General features: G+C 32.9%; 1 pseudogene; it reads left to right on the top strand.

Annotated features, from left to right (window-relative positions):
- The first annotated feature begins 18,246 nt into the window (after positions 1-18,246).
- LOC110259594 (olfactory receptor 2H1-like) lies at positions 18,247-19,251 on the top strand (annotated as a pseudogene).
- Positions 19,252-22,419: the final 3,168 nt, after the last annotated feature.

Here is a 22,419-nt window from a genome sequence, read left to right as displayed (position 1 = left end):
TGGAATCTAACTTAGTTTCATAGGAATACACAGAATGGTGAGAATCAAAATCTTTTTTTCACCATGCCGCAACAGATTTTTTTCCTTTCTAGGTTATTAGATTAGAAGTTAATTCAACCATAATTGTTACAAATTAGACTTTTTTATAATTATCAGGAATATTTTCAAGAAATAATCTAAATTTTATGTTCATAGAATAAACTACATTTAACTTTGCTATGTGCCTTATATAGTTTTGTCTGCTCAGAGAATTCCCAAGTCCAGTTTCCTTACTGCATTTAATTTTAATAATGTGGACAGGAGTTGGTGCATTCTGTAGACCTTTGATTATGTATTAATCCTTTAGCCAGCATGTGTCCACAGTCTGTAACATTCACAGATTGTTCTCAACTTCCCCTCTTCCTTTAAGTGAAAGTGGAGGGCTATAAGTGGTTGGACTTTAGTTTTTTCCTTTCCTTAGATTGGCTACACTGTGTAAAACAAATAGATTAAACTCTGGTAAATAGTCTTTTATTGAGAACAGGCTTTTGATAGGGGAAAAAAGAGCTCTGAGCATATTTCAAATGATTAATTTTCTCTTCTCAAAACCATAAGAGAATTTTTCACTCTTTATTATAGTGAAAACATGCTGGAACTCCAGGATGTGAAAATCATACTTGTGTGGAAAGTGATACCCTTGAAATTGGTCCACCAGAGTTTGGTTTCTCAAGTTATTCTTGAAAATACCTTGAGGCTCCAGAAATTTGTCAATCCAGTTTGTGTCCCCCTAGAACTGGTTCCATCTGGTGGTGCATATCTCTAGATTAGAGACTTGTAGTTAACTACAATCCCCAGAGAGTTATTCTAAACACCACAGTAAATTCCTCTCTTTCATTATGGAATTCACCCCATAAACCCAACATAAACTCCAAAACTTATCATTTGATGTCCTGAAAACAGAGATATAAACAGAGGCTAGTTGGTAACACATTCCCTAAAGATGCCTGGCATAAAATAAAGAACATTGATGATAAAACATTTTTTCTGACTTTCCATAAAGAATGTAAACATCACTGTGAATAAGTGAATAAACAAATTTAAGAAGTGTAAATCTTGTGGCATTTATTTAAATTGTTGTTAGATATACTGATTTCTGTTTATTTAATAAATTGCATCAATGCCATAGTAAAATTTACATCTCAAAAAAACCAAATAATATATCTCTCACTCTCACACTCTCTCTTTTCCCACCCTCCTTTGTTTCTCTGTGTCTCTTAGTCTCTCTAAATCCCTCTTTCTTTTCTGTCTCTGTCTCTCAAAGCACATATATGCATATGTGCATTCAGAGAACTCTAAGTGCTGATTCAGAGAATTGTATAATTGTTATCTATTGCATATATTATATATTATAAATATATACAGTCAGATTATTCTTTGTGAGTTAAGGTCTATCTTTCAATTTATTTTAAATTTATTCAATATTTTTAACCCTATTTGCTTAAAATTATGAAAAAGATTTTCAGTACAGAACTTTTATGATTCCCAGAATTTGGAAAAAAAAAAAAAAGAATAAGAAGTTACCAATTTTAACCAATGGAAATTAGAAATAATTGAAAAGCATAACCTTGTGTGAATGATACTGTGAAGACAGATAGTCATCTACTCTTTGGCACTCCTATTATTTTTTTTTAATTACTCAATGAGTTTTATTGCATTTATAGTTGTACACTGATCATCACAACCCAATTTTATAGCATTTCCATCCCAAACCCCCAGCCCATCCCACCACCCCCAAACCTGTCTCCTTTGGAAACTATAAGTTTTTCAAAGTCTGTGTGTCAATATCTGTACTGAAAAGAAATTCATTGTGTCATTTTTTTAGAATCCACATGTAAGTGATGGCATATGATATTGGTGTCTCACTGTCTGACTCATTTCACTTAGCATAATTTCAAAGTGCATCCATGTTGCTGCAAATGTTGGTATATTTCCTTTCAATGGTTGAGCAATATTCTTTGTGTATACATAAAACGTCTTCTTGATCCACTCCTCTGTCAATGGCCATTTAGGTTGTTTCCATGTCTCGGCTATTGCAAAGAGTGCTGCAATGAACATCAGAGTACATGTGTCTTTGTGACTCATGGTTGTCTCTGGATAGATGTCCAGGAGTAGGATTGCTGGATCAAATGGTAATTCTATTTTCAGCTTTCTGAGAAATATCCATACAGTTTTCCACAGTGGTTGTACAAACTTACATTCCCACCAACAGTGTAACAGTGTTCCCTTTTCTCCACACCCTCTCCAGCACTTACTGTTTGTAGACTTTTTGATGCTGGCCATTCTGGCTGGTGTAAGGTGGTTCATCATAGTGGCTTTGATTTGCATTTCGCTAATAATGAGTGATGTTGAACATCTTTTCATATATTTTGTGGCCATCATATGTCTTCTTTGGAGAACTGTCTGTTTAGATCATCTGCCCATTTTTTGATGAGGTTGTTTGATTTTTTGGTATTGAACTGCAGGATGTGTTTACAAATTTTGGAGATTAATCCTTTGCAAGCCAATTCATTTGCAAATATGTTCTATTTCTTTTTGTTTTGTTTAGGGTTTACTTTTCTGTGCAGAAACGTAAGTCCCATTTGTTTATTTTTTGTTTTTATTGTCATTACTCTAGGAGGCGGATCTGAGAAGTTATTGCTGTGGTTTATGTGACACCTATGACTTTTTGTCTATCATTCTAACAAGGGAATAAAGAGAACATTTAAAATGTTCAATTAAAATGTTCATTTGTAAATTTAAGTCATGTAAAAATGATACTCTATCCATATTTTCACTGCTCATTGTTACTAATTTTTAAATTTATCTTAATCCATCATCAAAGTATTTGAACTGCATCCCTACAAATATTGCCTAGCACTTGTTTACATAATAAGTATTAGCTAAGATCTTATTTAGATAACAATTCCTTATCAACAGCCTTCAAATAATCACTGGTAGTAATGGAGAAAGAATTTTTTTTTTGATTGAGAATTCCATCATATATATATAGTGTGTTTCAAAGTGCAGATTCAGAGATTAGAGTTCTTAAAATTTGACCCAAGGTTGGAGATAAAAAGAAAAGGTGGGAATAAGGAGAAATTGGTTTGCAATATAGACATTATAGGGACCTTCTCTGGACTCAAGGACAGTTCTTATTTAGGTAATCCTTCAGAATTTTCCTAAATTGAGATGACTGGAAGAGGTTTTATAATCCCATACAATCACACAATGCACATTGCACCCAGGAAGTGGGGGCGATCTTGGATGAAGCCATTCTCTACATCTGATGTCAATTCCTTAGAGAAGGCCAACAGCTGTAAATGACATGCTAGCAGAATTCTCAAGCACTGAGGAAATCATTTCATTAGTTCTCCAAAAATGATGTGCATGGCACATCAAAATTTATGCCACTTGGATACACTTACATGTATATTTTTGGAGAATCTATCTTTTAATAATGTAATTTTAGAAATGTAAATAGTAAAATACTAATTAATGTATCAGAATAATAGATTGTCAGGGAGAGGTCCAGAATTCATTCACTAGAAAAACTCTAAAAGGAAGGATGATGAAACAATTTGATGAGGTATCCAACCAATGAGCAGATAGTCTATGTGGTAGTGTGACTGAGAATCTTATTCTTATATCTGGTACACTTACAGATTTGTTGACATAATTGAACAAAAAGGTGCCAAGAGATACCCAAGCAGATCACCTGAGTATCAAACAAATTAATCACTGCATTCTTTGTAAAACATCTCCCTAACACCTCCCAATGAGAAGGGTAGTTACTACATACATATAGGATGGTGATTTCTATCATTTTTGGCTTGTTATTTAGCATGAGGAACACAAATTCCCAGGGGGGAACTGTAGTTTAAAATTCAATGGAACTTTTATGGTACTTGGTGGTAGTTTTATAAATACCCTGGTGGTATTTTTCCCCTTATGGGAAATAATTATTTTTAACCAGTGGAACCCAAAAGAAGAGGAAACATTATGACACACTCTCCAAGTTGTCACTAGGGGTAATTTTAAATTTGTCATACCTCTGTTTCTGTATAACAAGGCCCATATGTTCAAGAAAATAGAGAACTCTATTATGTTTATCTATTTAGAATAGATGCTGCATCCTGGAGTATGGCATCCTATCCTCCTGTAGTATCATTTCAACCAGTCACCTCAACTGTGTTTTCAACAGGCTGTTCCATTGCACATTTGGACTGGCAGGTCTTGGGCAGTTGAGTGTGCAATACAAAAGTGGATCTCATGGTTATATATATTCACTAAACATCTTGTGCTGTGGTGTAAAACAGTTGGTCAGATTAATTTTATATGGGGTTCCATATTGATTGATTGAATGCATTGAAAGCTCTTAGTGGTTCTGGCTAGTAACTTGGGAGCAGTAAATAAAATCCCATTTCTAGAATTTTTTCCTAGAATTTTGTAGAATATTCAGTCAAAATGAATATCTTCCAGGAGGAATTGGCCCAGTATAATTAACTTTCCACCAGTTGGCCAATTGGTTTTTCCCAGGGATTATTCCCTATCAGGGTAATTGTTTCTGTTAATGACATGTTGAAAAATTCATAGTAACTCTATATAGAACAACCTTGGTGAGTAGAAGTCCATAATGTAGGATAAATGCACAAACCCCTACTCTGTAACATGAGTACTGCATTATTACGTAACTATTACCAGCTCATAATATATACTGATGGACATCAACTAGAAGAATTATTTTTCTATGAATTTGTTTAATATTTCATCTGTGTTGTGTTCTCTTTGGTAGGCATTATAATGCATCATCTAAATATTCTCATTCAGTGTCCACTTCTATGTCCCTCAAAACCTTCTATTCCCCAATATATTAATTATTCTTCATTGTGACCCTTGACCTAACTGCCAATTCATTTGCTGCTGCATATGTGTTGGCATATACTAGAACTTTGGAGCATCTATACTTCCATATAAAGTAAATAATAAGGTGTATTACCCAAAACTCTGACTCTTGGACTTAAATCTCAAACACCTATTGTCTTTCAGTCACCTCATGCGAAGTTATAGCATCAAGAATTCAAACTTGCACTTGTTTATTTGTTTATTTTTTTATTCTTCACCTCCTAATTATAAGGAATCTCTCCTTTGGGCATAAGAATGGGTTCATGAAATATATATATATATATGTATATATATATATATATATATATTCATCAAGTTACTATAATCAGATACTCCATTTCTACCTAAGTGCAAAATCATGCCCGATATTTCTGTATATCATATTGTTTCCATGAATACATTATTTTTTCCAAAAGTATAGATGTCTCCATTGTGGTTCTCTTACTGTTGTTCACCAGAAACTGCACTTGGAATCTCTTCCCACCAATGACTACTAAACACTGGCAAAAACATCAGGGCTACTAGCAATTCAGTCAAGACTTGTTGAACAGACTTCCTTCTTGGCCCCATCATATATGTCACATTCTATGACACTTACATTATCAGCAGAAGTACTCCTAGAGGTGGAAAATGTTGCCTCCAAGTCAAAGAGGGCTATTCGGTATTATTCCTTCTTCTTCATGATGAGAAATACAAGATAAAATATTTTGTTCCCTGCCTTATAGAAAATATCCTAGAATATTCTGGGACATTTGTTCCAAAACTTCTACTTTTAGTCATCCACTTAATTTTCTAGGTAAAATATTTGCCAAATTTATTTTTTTTCCAAAAAACTGCTCTTAGTTGTATTAATCATTTCTATTATTTTTCTGATCTCTATTTTATTTCTGTCTTAATACTTATTTCCTTCATTTATAGGAAATATTTCCTATTAATTTTGAGCTTAGTTTTTTCATTATCTGATTTTTCTGTGGTGTAAATTTAGATTGTTTAATTTAATTATTTATTTTTTACTAACACAGGCGTTATTACTAAAATTTTCCAGTTTTCCTTCTATTATCAATTTCTAGTTTTATGTCATTGTGATTGGAAAATATACTTGGTCTGATTTGTTTTCTTAAACGTGTAAGACTTTTTGGGTGACCAAGCTAATGACCTATGAAAATGTGTATTCTGTTGCTGTTCGATGGAATGCACTTCATATGTCTATAAGTTTTTTTGGTGTACAGAATAGTTCAAGTCTAAAGTTTTCTTGTGGATTTTCTGTCCAGATGATATCCACTATTAACTTGTGGTGCTAGAGTCTTCTATAATTATTTCATTGTTGTCCATTTATCCCATGTTATTTATTTGCCTAATATATTAACGACCTCCAATGCCAGGCACATATATATTTATGACTGTTACTTCTTGATGAGTTAATCTTCTTTATCGTTATAGGTAGATCTTAGCTTTAATTAACACTTTGGGATGAAAGTCTATTTTATCTAACGTAAGTAGACTACTCTTACTGTTTTTGTTTCTTTTTTGTATGGAATATATTTTTTCCATCCATTAACTTTGGAATTTCATGTGTTCCTAAACCTTTAGTGCATCTCTGATAAATAGCATAGATTTTTTTTTTTCCCAATCTCTCTACCTATTCAATGCCTACTGTTTGGAGAATTCAATCAACTTAAACTTATTGTAACAATTGATATGTAAAGACTTATTAATAACATCTTATTGACTATTTTCTAGCTGTTTTGTAGTTGCCTCATTCCTTTTTTCCTTTATTGATGCCTTCTTTTGTAAAAAGATCCTTTTCTGTAGTGGTACACTTTGATTCCTTTATCTTTTGCACATCTTTGGTAGATTTTTCCTTTGTGGTTACTATTAGGCTTTCATAACACATCTTACAGATGTAAGATTATATTTTACATTGATAAGGACAACTTATTTTGTTTAATTTTTATTGAAGTATAGTTAACTTATGAGTCTGTGCTAATTTCTGCTGTATAACATAGTGATCCAGTCATATGTACAAACATATCCATTCTCTCTCAGATTCTTTTACCACATAGACTATCAAAGAATACTAGTAGATGCATTGTGCTATACAACAGGTCTCCATTGGCCAATTGTTTCATATACCTCAGTGTGCATATGCTAATCACAAAACCCTGATCCTTCCCTCCCACACTCCAACCTGTCCCTTTTGTTAACCATAGGTTTTTCAAAATCTATGAGACTGTTTCTGTGCTGCAAATAAGTTCATTTGTATACTTTTTTAAGGATTACACGTATGGGTGAAATCAAATGATGTTTGTTTTCTGTCTAACTTCACATAGTATGATAGTTTCTAGGTCCCTCCATATTGCTTGAAAATGGCATTATTTCATTTGTTTTTATGGCTGAGTAATATTACATTGCATATATGTACCACATCTTCTTTACATTCCTTTGTTGAGGGACATTTAGGTTGTTTCATGTCTTGGTTATTGCAAATAGTGTTTCAGTGAAAATTGGGGTGACTGTACCTTTCCAAATTGGGTTTTCTCTGGATAGATGCCCCAGAGTGGGATTGCAGTATTGTATGTGAGTTCTATTTTAAGTTTTTTGAGGATATTTCACACTGTTTTCCACAGTGGTCACACCAATGTACATTCCCACCAATAGTGTAAGAGGGTTTCATTTTCCCCACACACTCTCCAGTATTTAGTATTTATAGACAATTTGATGATAGCCATTCTGGCTGATGTAAGGTATTAACTCATATTAGTTTTGATTTGCATTGCTCTAATAATTGGTAATGTTGAACATCTTTTCATGTTTTTTTTTATACTAAGCTGAAGAAGTTTATTATATATATTGGAGATTAATCCCTTGTCAGTCACTTCATTTACAAATATTTTCTCCAATTCCGTGTGTAGTCATTTTGTTTATGGTTTCCTTTAGTGTGAAATGTTTTTGAATATAATCAGTTCCCATTGGTTTACTTTTCTTTGTATTGTCATTATTTGAAGAGGTGAATAAAATAACTGTGATTTATGTCAAAGAGTGTTCTGCCTATGTTTTCTTCTGGATGTTTTATAGTAATTGGCCTTATGTTTAAGTGTTTAATTCATTGAGTTTATTTTGTGTATAGAGTTTGAAAATGTTCTAATTCCATTTTTTATATGTACCTGTCCAGCTTTCCCAGTACCGTTTATTGAAGTTATAGTCTTTTCTCCACTGTATGCTCCTGACTCCCTTGTCATATATTAGTTGACCATAGGTGCTTGGGTTTATTTCTGGGATTTCTATCACATTTGATAGTATTTTTTTTGAGGATTTTTACATTTATTTTCATCAGTAATATTGTTCTACAATTGTGTTTGTGTGTGTGTGCTACTTTGTCTGGTTTTGGTATTGGGGTGATAGCGGCCTCATAGAATGACTGGGAACATGCCTTCCTCAGAATTTTTTTGGAATAGTCTCAGAAGTGTACTGTTGACACTTTAAATTTATTTATTTATTTATTTATTTTTTATTATTTTCCCACTGTACAGCAAGGGGGTCAGGTCATCCTTAGATGTATACATTGCAGTTACAGTTTTTTCCCCCACCCTTTCTTCTGTTGCGACATGAGTATCTAGACATAGTTCTCAATGCTATTCAGCAGGATCTCCTTATAAATCTATTCTAGGTTGTGTCTGATAAGCCCAAGCTCCCGATCCCTCCCACTCCCTAAATTTTTAATATATTTGCCTGTGAAGCCATCTGGTCCTGGATTTTTGATTGTTGGAAATTTTTTAATCAATTTCAAATTCAGTATTTGCGATTGGTCCATTTATCTTTTTTTATCATTTCTTCCTGGATTAGTCTTAGAAGATTGTACCTTTCTAAAAATTTGTCCATTTCTTTTTGGTTGTCCAAGTCATAGGCATAACAGTTGCTTGCAATAGTCTCATGATTCTTTGTATTTCTGTGATGTCTGTTGTAACTTCTCACCTTTCATTTCTAATTTGATTGATTTGAATCCCTTTCTTTCTTTATGAGTCTGGTTAAGTTTTTTATCAATTTTGTTGATCTTTTCAAGGAACCATCTTTTAGTTTCATTGATCTTTTCTATTTTTTTTTTTTTGTTTCTTTTTCATTTATATCTGCTCTGGTATTTTATTATTGCTTTCTTTCTGCCAACTTTGGGTTTTGTTTGTTCTTTCTCTAGTTGCTTTAGGTGCAAAGTTAGGTTGTGTATTTAAGATTTTTCTTGTTTTCTGAGGTAGCCTTGTATTACTATGAACTTCCTTCTTAATACTGCTTTTGGGGAGTTCCCATCAGGGTGAAGCAGAAACGAATCTGAATAGGAACAATGAGGTTGTAGGTTCCATCCCTGGGCTCGCTCAGAGGGTTAAGGATCTGGCATTGCTGTGAGCTGTGGTGTAGTTTGCAGATGCTACTTGGATCTGGCATTGCTGCAGCTGTGGCATAGGCCAGCAGCTACAGTTCTGATTAGACCCCTAGCCTGGGAACCTCCATATACTGTGGGTGTTGCCCTAAAAAGACAAAAAATAAAAAATAAAAAATAAATAAAACTGCTTTTGATGCATCCCATTGTTTTTGGATCATTGTATCTTTTTTGCCATTTACTTCTAGGTATTTTTAATTTCCACTTTGATTTCTTCAGTGATCCATTGGTTGTATAGTAGCATGTTGTTTAGTTTCCACACATTCATGGTTTTTGAAGCTTTTTTTTATTCTTGTTGTTGATTTCTAGTCTTATAGCATTGTGGTCAGAAAAGATGCTTGATGTGATATCAATATTTTTTAAAAATTTAGTGAGGCTTGATTTGTTTCCCAGAATATGATTTATCCTAGAGAATGTCCCATGTGCACTTGAGAAGAATGTGCATTCTGCTGCTTTTGGATGGAATATACTATAAATATCTATTAAGTCCATCTGGTCTAATGCATCATTAAGGGCTGTGTTTCCTTGTTGATTTTACCTCTGGAGGAGCTGTCTATTGCTCTAAGTGTGGTGTTAAATTCCCCCACTATTATTGCGTAATTGTTGAGTTCTCCTTTTAAGGCTGTTAGCAGTTGCCTTATATAATTGAGGTGATCCTATGTTGGATAAATACATATTTATAATTTTACATATTTTTCTTAGATTGATCCTTTGATCATTATGTACTCACCTTCTTGGTCTCTTTTAACAGTCTTTATTTTAACGTCTATTTTCTCTAATATGAATATTGCTATTCTAGTTTTCCTGATTTCCATTTGCATGGAATATTTTCTTCCATCCTCCCACTTTAAGGTTGTATGTATCCTTAGAGCTGAAGTTGGTTTCCTGTAGACAGAATATATATTGCTCTTGTTTTTGTATCCATTCAGCTAGTCTATTCTTTTGTTTGGAACATTTTGTCCATTTACATTTAAAGTTATTATTGATATGTAAGTTCTTTTGCCATTTTGTTAATTGCTTTGGATTTATTTTTTTGTTGGTCTTTTTTCTTTCCTTCTTCTCTTGTTCTTTTCTTTTCTGGTTTGATGACTCCCTTTAGAGTTGCATATGTTTTGCTTTTTCTTATTTCTGTGTGTATCTATTGAAGGTTTTTGTTTTGCCTTTATTATGAGGTTTTGATATAGGAGTTATTCTCTATCTATCTATCTATCTATCTATCTATATCTATACATACAATATTATTTTAAGTTGCTGGTTTCTTAATTGCAAATGCATCTCCAGTATCATGTATGTGTATCCACCTCTTCTCACAATTGCCAGTTTTTATTTCATATTTGTGTATGGCTGATATCCTGTCTTTATTGTATGTTTGCCTTTACTGGTGAGCCTTCTCATTTTAATGTTCTTGCTTCTGGTTGTGGCTTTTCTTCTACAGCTAGAGAAGTCCTGTAGTATTTGCTGTAAAGATGGTTTAATGGTATTGAATTCTCTTAGCTTTTTCTTGTCTGTAAAGCTTTTTATTTCTTATTAAAATCTGAATGAGAGCCTGGGCAGAATATTCTTGTTTGGAGGTTTCTTCCCTTTCATGACTTTATGTGTATCAGGCTACTCCCTTCTGGCCTTTAGGGTTTCTACTGAAAAATCAGCTGACAACCTGACTGGGGTTACCTTGTATACTATTTATTGTTCTTCCATAATTGCTTTCAATATTTTCTCTTTGTCAATAATTTTGGTCAATTTGATTAATATGTGTCTAGGGGTGTTCCTCAATGTGTTTATTTTATATGGTATTTTTTCTGCTTCCTGTATTTGAGTGAATTATTTATTTCTCATGTTAGAGAAGTCTTTGGCTATTAACTTTTCATATATTTTATCTGGGCCTTTCTATCTTTTTTCTGGCACCCCTATAGTGTGAATATTTGTACATTTAAGGTTACTCAGAGTTCCCTTAGATGCTCCTCATTTTCTTTTCTTTCTTTTTTTCCCTTTATACTTTTTCACATCAGTGTTTTCCACCAGTCTATCTCCCACCTTGCTTATTTTGCCTTCTGTAATATGCTATTGGTTTCTGCTAGTGATTTTTTTTTATTTTGGTTTTTGAAATTGGGATCTTTGCTTACTTAATCTTTAAATCTATTTATTTGTTAAAAGTTTCTTGTGATTAATTAATCTTTGCCTCCATTTTTTTCGAAGATCTTTTATCATTTCTACTATCATTACTATAAAGTCGTTTTCATGCATGCTACTAATACCCAGTTCACTCTTTTTCTGAGTGTTTCTCTAATTCCCTCATCTGGTTTATATTCTTCTGCCTGAGCAGAAATTTAACGGTTGTCAATGAGCTATTTTTAAATGGTCCCCCAATATTAAGTAATTAATTTATTATGTATGCTAAGATTCATAAAGCATTGATACTCAACTCATAAATGTTCATTAAATGCCCAATTTTTTGCCTATACCTATACAAATCTTTGGAAATATAATAGAGATGAAGGAAAATCAGAAAGCATTAAAACAAAACTTTTTATAAGTTAAAATTGATTGCATATGTTAGAGGATATTGGATATTTCAAAGTAGTATTTACACAAGAGTGTGGGTATTTATATGTAACAGGATATCATATGCATATATCTATAAATATCTATAACACAGCTATTTATGATCTGATAATCATACCAGCAACCATAGATATTGTTTTAGAGACTTTCAGATCTATTATACATATTATGTTTCCTGGTACAACAGTTAACGAAGTATTAAACAATCCAGTGTATACTTCCATTACCTATCATTGCATGCCTAAGATAAAACTGTGTTATTTTCATCTTCTAATTAATCCTTAGTCTCTAATTTTTTTTCTTTCCTCTTGTGTAAATACTACTTTGAAATATCCAATATCCAATTTCTGCTCAGTTCATAAATTAAATAAGGACTTTTATATTATGTGCATTATTTATTAGCATATCTATATGAGATTTATATTATATTAAATCCAATTGGCATCATACAGTAAATTGGCATACAAAGGAAATGGATAAAATGATTAGCTAAGTCTAGTCTAGTATCTATATTTGCTGGTATGATTATCAGATCATAAATAGCTGTGTTATAGATATTTATAGATATATGCATATGATATCCTGTTACATGTAAATACCCACACTCCTGTGCATAAACACAGAGTAACCTGATGCCTAATTAGAATCTGAATGTTCTGACTAGTTTAAATTTTGAAATTGATCTAATCAGTGTATTTATTTTAAAAAATTATATAACAAGACCATTATACTGTGAATGTAATCCTTCTAAGAAACAATAAAACTACGTGGGGACTTTAATGGAGATAAAATAGGTATTTCCTTTTTAAAACGTAATTTTCATTTTTTTCAAGTCCTGGGAACCAAGTGTCATGTGACTTTCTTTTTTTTCTGTGCCTTTTTACTTTCATTTTTAATGATTTTTATTTTTCCATCAGAGCTGGTTTACAGTGTTCTGTCAATGTTCTACTGTACAGCAAAAAAAACATATATGCATTCTTTTTCTCACATTATCATGCTCCATCATAAGTAGGATTTTTTTTAAATATAGGTTTTTGAAATTCTCTGGGTTAGCAACTAATTGCCAGCAGTGATCATGCCCCAGAGACCTCCTGAGAAGCCCTGTTCCCTCTATGCAGCTTATGCTTTTTTTTTCTCAAAAGAATGAAAATGTTCAGCCCTTTTGTCACATCTTCTAATGACTATACAGTGCCATATATTTAACTGCGGAGTCACTGACAGCAGGTGTGCCTTTGATGAGAACTCAAAGCGAGGAAGACTTCTGGATGGCTTTCAGAAAGTCTGTCCTAGATTTTCCACATTCTGCCACTGACCTGCCTTCCAACCCAGGTAAGCTACTTACACGTCTGAGGTGGAACAGTTAGAAATTAAGAAAAATCACCATACTTATGTAAATTTGACAGTTATGAGATATTCTTGGCCTCTAAGGGAAAACATGCAAATATATGGAGAATGATATATTTTAATATAGTGAGGTTATCATTGTGCTCTTTTCAGCCTCAACAATCCCGTGTTGTAAATTATGTAGAGACTGTATGTTAAAACATTCCTACATTTAGATGTATAACTGATTTCTTTCAATGCTTTTTGGCAGATATTTTACTGTACACTATTTTTTTATCTTGTTACAGTAATACATTTTAAAACTCCCTCATATTAAAAGGGGTACAGGATTAAATAGTGCATTGTTTAGTATAATTTAAAATAAGCCCTAGATTTTAATGATTTCATGTCTTTAGACACTCTACATGTAATAATATGAAACAAATCATCCTTAAGAAAGGTACAGATTGCATATAATAAAGACTAAAATCTACATAGAAAGATATTTATTAGATATAACTAGTGCCATCACAAAAAGTTTCCAACATCATAATCTGATAAAAATAAAACAGAACTTTGAACCATAATCAATATTGAGGCTGCACAGAAGAAAGAGATTTATTTGGGGTCTGAAGGATTGCATTTCAGGAGCCACATATCTGAGCAAAACTGAGTGTGCTGAAGAAAAGAAAGAGCTGTGGTTAATAAAGGTAAAAGCCAGGAGGCTGTATTCTGACACAAGAAATATTTGTCCTTCAGGGTTAGGTTGTCATGGGTTGTTTTAGGTTAAGGGTCTGATAAGTATCTTGAGTTTCTGACAGATGTTCTGGAAGCCTTTATTAGAATAATAAGTATTCAAAAGATCAGATCCCATAGAGGCTGAGATGTGCTTAAGTCTAACTTCCTCAATTGTCTCCCAACTCCATTTTGGATAAATCTTTTAGCAATGCTAACTCCATTCTTATGTTCCTTTGACAAAAGAGAAAAGAAGAAGAAGAAGAAAGAAAGAAAAAAAAGTAAGAGTTCTCCTAACACATTGGTTAATTTTGGGCCATATCAATGACAATAGAATATGTGGTCCCCAACCATGATTATAGCTGATCTCTTGGCAAACAAATGCAGCAAAATTGTCATTTGACTCAGTGAGCTGAAAAATGAATCTTTAACAAAATATTCTGATGATATAGTAATCAATTAGAAATAAAATTTAGATATGTTTCATATTTAAAAATTAAGTTGATTAAAGATTTAGATCTAAATATCTTTTTAGATATAAATATTTAAAACAACATGGCAATTGTATATGAAAAATTTTACATAAACTATAAACAAATAACACTTTAAAGTATTATGGAAAGTAAAATAGGATTTGGAAAAAAAAAATAGATTTCCTGTTCTGGAGCAGTGGTTATGAATCTGACTGATGTGGGACTCAATACCTGGCCTAAAAAATTCCATATGCTGTGAATATGGCCATAAAAAAACAAAAACAAAAACAAACTGAGAATAAGAAAGATATAAACTATGTTAAAATATTTAAAATTGTAGAATTTATGTGGACATATATCAAAATCTAAAAATAAGGTGTATTAATCTTTGGCATATTTATTAGAAAAAGGTAAATATATCAAGTTAAAATTTCATAAACATTTTGGTGAAGAATTTTCAGAAACAAATGAACATATGATAACAAAAACACAAGTTCAATCCACAACAGGGACCCACTCTTTTACTTGCTAAATGTCAGGTTGGGAAAGGGTGATTATCACTGATCATGATGGAATGGGAGAGTCTCATACTGAGCGAACTAAGTCAGAAAGAGAACGAAAATTACCATATGATATCACTTATATCTAGAATCTAATATATGGCACAAATGAAACTCTCCACAGAAAAGAAATACATGGAACTTGGAGAATAGACTTGTGTTTGCCAAGGGGGAGGGGAAGGGGGAGGAAGTGGGATGAACTGGGAATTTGGGGTTAATAGATACAAACTATTGCCTTTGGAATGGATAAGCGATGAAATCCTGATGTATAGCATTGGAAACTATGTCTAGTTACTTATGATGGAGCATGATAATAAGATAAAAAATAATGTATAGATGTTTGTGTGACTGGGTCACCTTGCTTTACAGTAGAAAATTGATAGAACACTGGAAACCAGATATAATGGAAAAAACAAAAATAGTAAAAAATAAATAAGATAAAATTAAGAAAAAAGAGTAAATTACCAAGACTGCTTTCTGTGGTAGATCAGGGAAAATCATGTAAAGCAACCAGAATATGAAAGAGCCAATTTTTCCTTAATAAAAATATATTCTTAGGCAGGATAAAGGAATAGTTTCTTAAACAGCCACTTCAGTGTTGTTTTAGGTTATCAAAAAATTCAAAAGAATTTACATTTAAAATAATAGAATATTTTATATAAAATCAATTACTAAAATAAAATACTATGGAGTGGAGATTTAAATTATACTCAAAGGGGTTACATTTCTAAAATAGTTAAAGCCATGAGATTATATAAACAATTATAATAATATAGGTAAATATAGAGATATACATATTTTAATTATATTCTGTAGGTATATATTTTATATACTATGTCAATATATCTATGCAAATCATTTACTGAAATATATATTTAAAAGAAGAAAAGAAGAAAACAAACTTTTACAGAATTTTCTTTTGTTTGATGGATTAGAAGGGACTTTATTTCTTTTTTGTTTCATAAAATATGTTAAATTATCTATAGTGCTCATAACATGAAATATATGCATTCAATTTCTTTGAAATATTTTAAAGTAAAAAAAAAATCTTTAAAAGTAATTCAAGGAAATTTTAGTAAAAAAATGCCATTTATCTAAATCTAATTTTATTCACATAAAGACAAACAAGCCCATAGTATCATTTTAAACAAAATCCAAATGAACTAGAACATTCTTGTCTAAATGCTAATTATGATGCATCTGAGCCAAGTAAAGGTAAGTACATGAAATAAAACTATGAATAGTAAGAGAACTGAGGAAGTGATACAGTCTGATGTAACGTGGATACTCTACACTTCACTCAGGAATCCCTGGAGAGAAAAAAATGGGGTCAGTTCAGGATAAAATCATGAGAATTTAGCATAGAGAAGCTGAGTTCAGCTGACATATCTGACCACATCCAACACACATGGCTCTCATATTTCCTCAGCCAGTTAGACCTCTTGTAGTGGACACAGTTCCTTAGCACTAGACTGCTTACTTGTCCTGTTTCCCCTAAATAAAAAGATGCTCTTCCATTCTTGCCTCCTCCATTTTTATCCTCAACCATAATACCCCAATTTTTGAAGTAATTTTTTAATAATTATCTTTAAAACAGTTGAATACTTATGATTTACTTGCTTGTTTTTTCACTTTCTATCCCTTTATCCTATGGTCTTTCTTGTAAATCAGGGATTTTATCTCTTTGTTTCAGAGTATATTCCCATGTTATAACACAGCTCCTGGCATATGCAAAGTTTTAATAAATACACATAAAATTGTTACCAAGTAGAAGGGGACCACTGTAATTTTCCTCAGGTTTCTGCATTGTTTGGCCACTAAAAATTTAATATTTATAATCTAGATATCAGTTTTATATACTTAACAGCATTCTTTGTTCCCAATGCCACTCATTCTTGTTATCCTCTGAATAGTTCTAAAGTTTCTAGATAATAGAATATTAATATTCGAGGACAGCTATTCCCAAATATAATGCCCTAGGTTACTATAGTTTAGTGAATGCCTCTGCATCATCTTTCATTTTTTTTCTGCCCATGATTTAAAGCTTTAAAATATATATTTTTATATATTTATCACTTTGATTTTTCTATTGTTAAATTCTAGCTCTATATAAAACACTGTTATGTCCAAGAGGTTATTGAGGAGAACAACAGTGAACATTTACGAAGCAAGAATCAGAGAATACTTTTTGTTTTGTTTTTGTTTTTTGGCCATGCCCATAACATTTGGAAGTTCCTCGGCTAGGGATTAAACCTGAGCCACAGCAGTGACCCAGGCTACAGCTGTGATAATGCCAGATTCTTAGCCACTAGGAATTACCAGAGAATATTTTTAATATTTTCATTTCACCACTTCTATAATGCTTAACATTTTGTTGTAGCAGGCGCTATTGTAAAATTATTCACATAATTTGGGCCTTATTCACCTGTAGGATTTATTATAGCCATTTCTTATGTAAGAATATTAGCTCATATTTTTATTTACTTAAATAAATTTAAACATATTTGGAAAATAATATCCAACCAAGTTTTGCCTCATTTAAAACTGGTGTTTCAAATACCAATATTCTCTTCTTCAGACACTAGAAAATTATTTATGGTCAAGGCCTTACACTTTCAAATCTACAATGGGAACTGAAAAGCCCTGTTACCGGGGAATAAATCTCCATTTCACACCTTCCTATTAACCACACCAAACAATATGAATGTTACCTGTTACCTTGATAAAGTAGAGAACCACGTATTTCAAAGTTAAAACTTTGTATTCAACACTTTATTTTAATTAATTTTATTAATAATTAATTTATTTATTGGTCTATTTGAATTTTTAGGGCCATACCCATGGCATATGGAGGTTTCCAGGCTAGGGGTCCAATAGGACCTGTAGCCACTGGCCTATGCCACAGCCACAGCAACACGGGATCTGAGCTGCGTCTGTGGCCAACATCACAGATCAAGGCAATACTGGATCCTTAACCCACTGAGTGAGGCCAGGGATTGAATGTATATTCTCATGGATGTTAGTTGGGTTCACTAACCACTGAGTCTTGATGGGAACTCCTCAACATTTTATTTTAAATAATTTAGACAGCTACTGCATAAACTCACATCCTTATGGAAGAGAGATTTTATCCTATTGGTCTAAGGTAAGGAAAAGCACCCATATGTCCCATTTCCTAACACCCTTTGGAAAACTAATTCTTTCCATCTCAGATAAATTGAAGTAAAGTTTTTCTTAAACTCATTCACTAAATCTTACTTACAATTATGTCTAAAATCCAATGCCAATAGCAACAGAATGCATCAACAAGAGCTTCCCAGTGGGATTTATACTTCTTGGCTACTCTGAATTCCCTCAGCTAGAAATGACTCTTTTCTGGATTGTGATCATCATGTACACCATGATCGTTCTCTCCAACTTGACTATCATCTTGCTCTCTTGTGTGGACCCTCGACTCTGCACCCCCATGTACTTCTTTCTTAGCCATCTTTCCTTCTTGGATCTCTGCTTCACCACAATTGTTGTACCCCAAATGTTGTTCAACTTGTGGGGGCCAGATAAGAGCATCACCTATACTGGCTGTGTCATCCAACTGGGCATGTCACTCTGTGTTGGTGCCACACAAGGTGTCATGCTGGTGGTGATGGCCCTTGACCGCTATGTTGCTATCTGCCAGCCCCTGCTCTATCCTATCATCATGCATCCTCAGTTCTGTTGGAAGCTGGTGCTTCTGTCCTGGCTGTCTGGCCTGATAGAATCTGTTACCCAAACTCCTACCACATTCAGGCTGCCCTTTTGTGCAAACCACTGTCTGGATGACTTTCTATGCCAGGTCCCATCCCTCGTACGGCTGACTTGTGGAGACACTGCCATTACTGAGTGGCAGATGACAGTCTCTGCTATTCTCTTTACCATCATGCCCATGGGATTGATCCTGACTTCTTATGGATACATAGCCCAAGCTTTAGGTAACATCCAATCTGAGGAGGGAAGGAAGAAAGCCATTGCCACCTGTTCCTCCCATCTTACTGTGCTCTTCATGTTTTATGGGGCAGTGGCCATGGTTTACACAGACCCTAAGAACCAGTTTGCTTCCAAATGTGGCAAGTTGGTCACCTTCTTCTTCACTGTGGTCACACCATTGTTGAACCCTCTTATCTATACCCTGAGGAACAAAGATGTGAGAAGTGCCTTGCAAAGACTGCTGAGGAAGGGATTCAGCATAAGAAAACAAAGTAAACTGATTTTTTGAACCAGAATGTAAATGCAAATAATGATCCACCCACTGTCTGTAGGAGAGTCTTTGGATTAGCATTAAAACTGGGAGGGTTTAGGTCAAAGATAGAATTTTATGAATTATTATTTATGCCTATTGTTTTATAAGTCACTTTTTTAAAAAATCTGTATAAATCAATGTTTTGTCTATGTATTAAATGCTCAAAATAGATTTTTCTAGGGAGGTACACTATTTGAAAAATTGTTTTGAAGAATTTATATTTCTTAAAAAATTTAGACAGCATGAGCTAAACATTTTAAAATTAGAAAAGTAGTGACGTGATTTATATTTTATGTGTTTTAAAATTAAAAAAATAAAAGAACTATATGTCACAAATTTTTCTAGACATGTTTAAAATGATGAAGGGAAATATTGCTAGAGTTTTCCTATGTCCTTTCTAGCCATGCAGCCTGTTTTCTTTAATTTGACTATGAGAATGATATCTTGGGTATAAAGAAGTGTTGCATGCATATATTGTACTATATTTCCTTTTTATGTGGAATTTTGTAAGATGAACTCAGAACAGTGAGGTGCCTCTGAGGTGTTTAAATGCACACAATGTGTAGGTACACTTAACCTATGGGACACACCTTTAAATTTAACCCATACATAATTTATTCTTTTTTAACTTTTTTTTCTTTCTGGCTGTGCCCATAGCATGTGGAAGTTCCTGGGCCAGGGACTGAACCCATGCAATGGCAATGACCTAAGCCACTGCTATGATAACACCAGATCCTTAACATACTGAACCACAAGAGAACTCTCTTCAATTTATTATCTATGTACAAATTAAATTACAAATTTATGTAAATTATAGTTCTCCTAAATATGTAGTCAAATCTATTCTTCATCCTACAAACAAAAAATGAGGCTATTTTAAAATAAAAATAAAAAGGGTGGGGGAAAAAATGCAATTGTAATGTATACATGTAAGGATAACCTGACCCCCTTGCTGTACAGTGGGAAAATAAAATAAATAAATAAATAAAAATAAAAATAATACTTAAAAATTGTTTCTCCTGTGTTTTCATTCCTGTAAATTTTTACAAATGCAACTCAGCCAAAATACAAGTGGATTTTCACAAAAAGAACTCAGGTATTAAATGGTGCTCCCAGCAATTTTTAGCACCGTTAAATTGAATTGGCAATTTTGATTGAGGCCTATTGAATATTTCATGGGTCTTGTGCTATTATGTAATACCATGTAATTACAGGAAATCGTGAGACAGACAGGAATGCCCTGATTTATCACAGTATTTATAGTGCTTGCTAGATATCATTAGTCAGTCAGGTGGAACAGAACAGAGTATTGGTAAATAGTGCAATACATATCACACACAGAAAAGAGACGTAGCTGAAAATGATGAGGATGGAAGAGAAGGTTTTATGTATTTGTGATGTGAAATTTTTTTTTCAAAATATGGGTATGGAAATGGTGGGTATTTTTCTTTTGTTGTTGTTGTTGTTGTTAAAGCCTAAGAATACTTAACAGATGAAATAATTGTGGGACTATGGGAAACATTACTTTTTGTACTCTTAGCTGACAGGATGAAGTGGTTGCTCTGTATTTATTTATTTTTGTTTTTCCCCTTATTATTTTTCTTATTATTTATCTTTTAATTCTCCTACCATCCAAATCAACTCCTTTTTAAAAATAAGTTCTGGTGTTTATTTATCTTCTTTCCATTTTAAAATATGTTCATCTTCAATAACTGGACATGTCCTGTTAATCTTGTAAGTTGTGTAAAATGATGCTTTGCAGTGCATTTTATATTAATAAGCAGCAGGAGCAGGTTATTGGTCAGGAATTTTCAACAGATAAAGTTTGATTATTATTGCTTTTTAGAATAAGCCCAGTGAGCAATATGTTTCAAGTAGCCCTGTTCAAACTGACACTGAATTTTTCTTACTGTAAAGCTCAAACAATTGGAAAAAAACTCAATAGGGCAAAGAAAAAAGATAACCCTGCTGCAATGTAAACTGGGAAATTCCACCAAAAAAAACAATAGAGTACACAGATTTTCAAGCATTCAAAAATATTGTTCAAGGTAGATAACTTTCTGGGTCGTAAAACATTTCTAAAGTGCTGAAGTCATATAGACTGCATTATCATGAATAATGAAGTAAAACTCAAGATGAATACTAATTCCTTTTCAGGAAAATCTCTAAACACATGGAAATGTAAAAATATAAACTTAAGCAATCCAGGTTAAAGAAGAATTTCAAAGAAAATTCCTAGAATAAAATTATTACTCCTAAATTCTGTATAAAGCTAAACTATCATCAAGTGCAAGAAAAACAAATATTTTGAGAAAAAGACAGTTTGAGATTATGTTTTTGGACATAATTTTTTACCACTGAATGAAGGACTGTTAAATCCAGGCATAAATTCACAAGGATCCAGAGACTGGGCCAGAAGACCACAGCAATAATATTTTGGAAGCTGAAAAGTAAAAGAATAACCAGTATTGAAGTTATTAGACTTTAAAAAGCAGATAATTAAACTACAAATGAGAAGATATAAGAAGCAAAATAAATGATGCCCTGAGAAGCCCCCAAGCAGCTTGAAACTGGAATAACAATGCATTTATTTTTCCCTTTTTTATTTTTTTTTTATTATTTATTTTTATATGATTTTTTATATATATTTTTATATATATTTTCTACTGTACAGCATGGTGACCCAGTTACACATACATGTATACATTCTTTTTTCTCACATTACATGTTCCATCATAATTGATTAGACAGATCCCAGTGGTACAAAGCAGGATCCCATTGCTAATCCATCCTGAAGACAATATTCCATATCTATGTACCCCAAGCTCCCACTCCCTCCCACTCCCTCCCCTTTCCCCTTGGCAACCACTAGTCTCTTCTCCATGTCGTGACTTTCTTTTCTGTGACAAGGATCCTTTGTGCCATATATTAGATTCCAGATATAAGTGATAATCATACGGTATTTGTCTTTCTCTTTCCGACTTACTTCACTCAGGATGAGAATCTCTACTTCCATCCATGTTGCTGCAAATGGCATTATTTTTTTTTTTATGGCCGAGAAGTATTCCATTGTGTATATATGCCATGTCTTCCTGATCCAATCATCTATCAGTGGACATTTGGGTTGATTCCATGCTTTGGCTA

This window comes from Sus scrofa, chromosome 2, assembly GCF_054392235.1.
Source record: "Sus scrofa isolate SSC_HxYL_T2T_F1_AM1 chromosome 2, Sscrofa_HxYL_maternal_Yorkshire_Landrace_v2.0, whole genome shotgun sequence".
Taxonomy (NCBI): domain Eukaryota; kingdom Metazoa; phylum Chordata; class Mammalia; order Artiodactyla; family Suidae; genus Sus; species Sus scrofa.
This window is presented reverse-complemented; position numbering and strand designations above follow the sequence as displayed.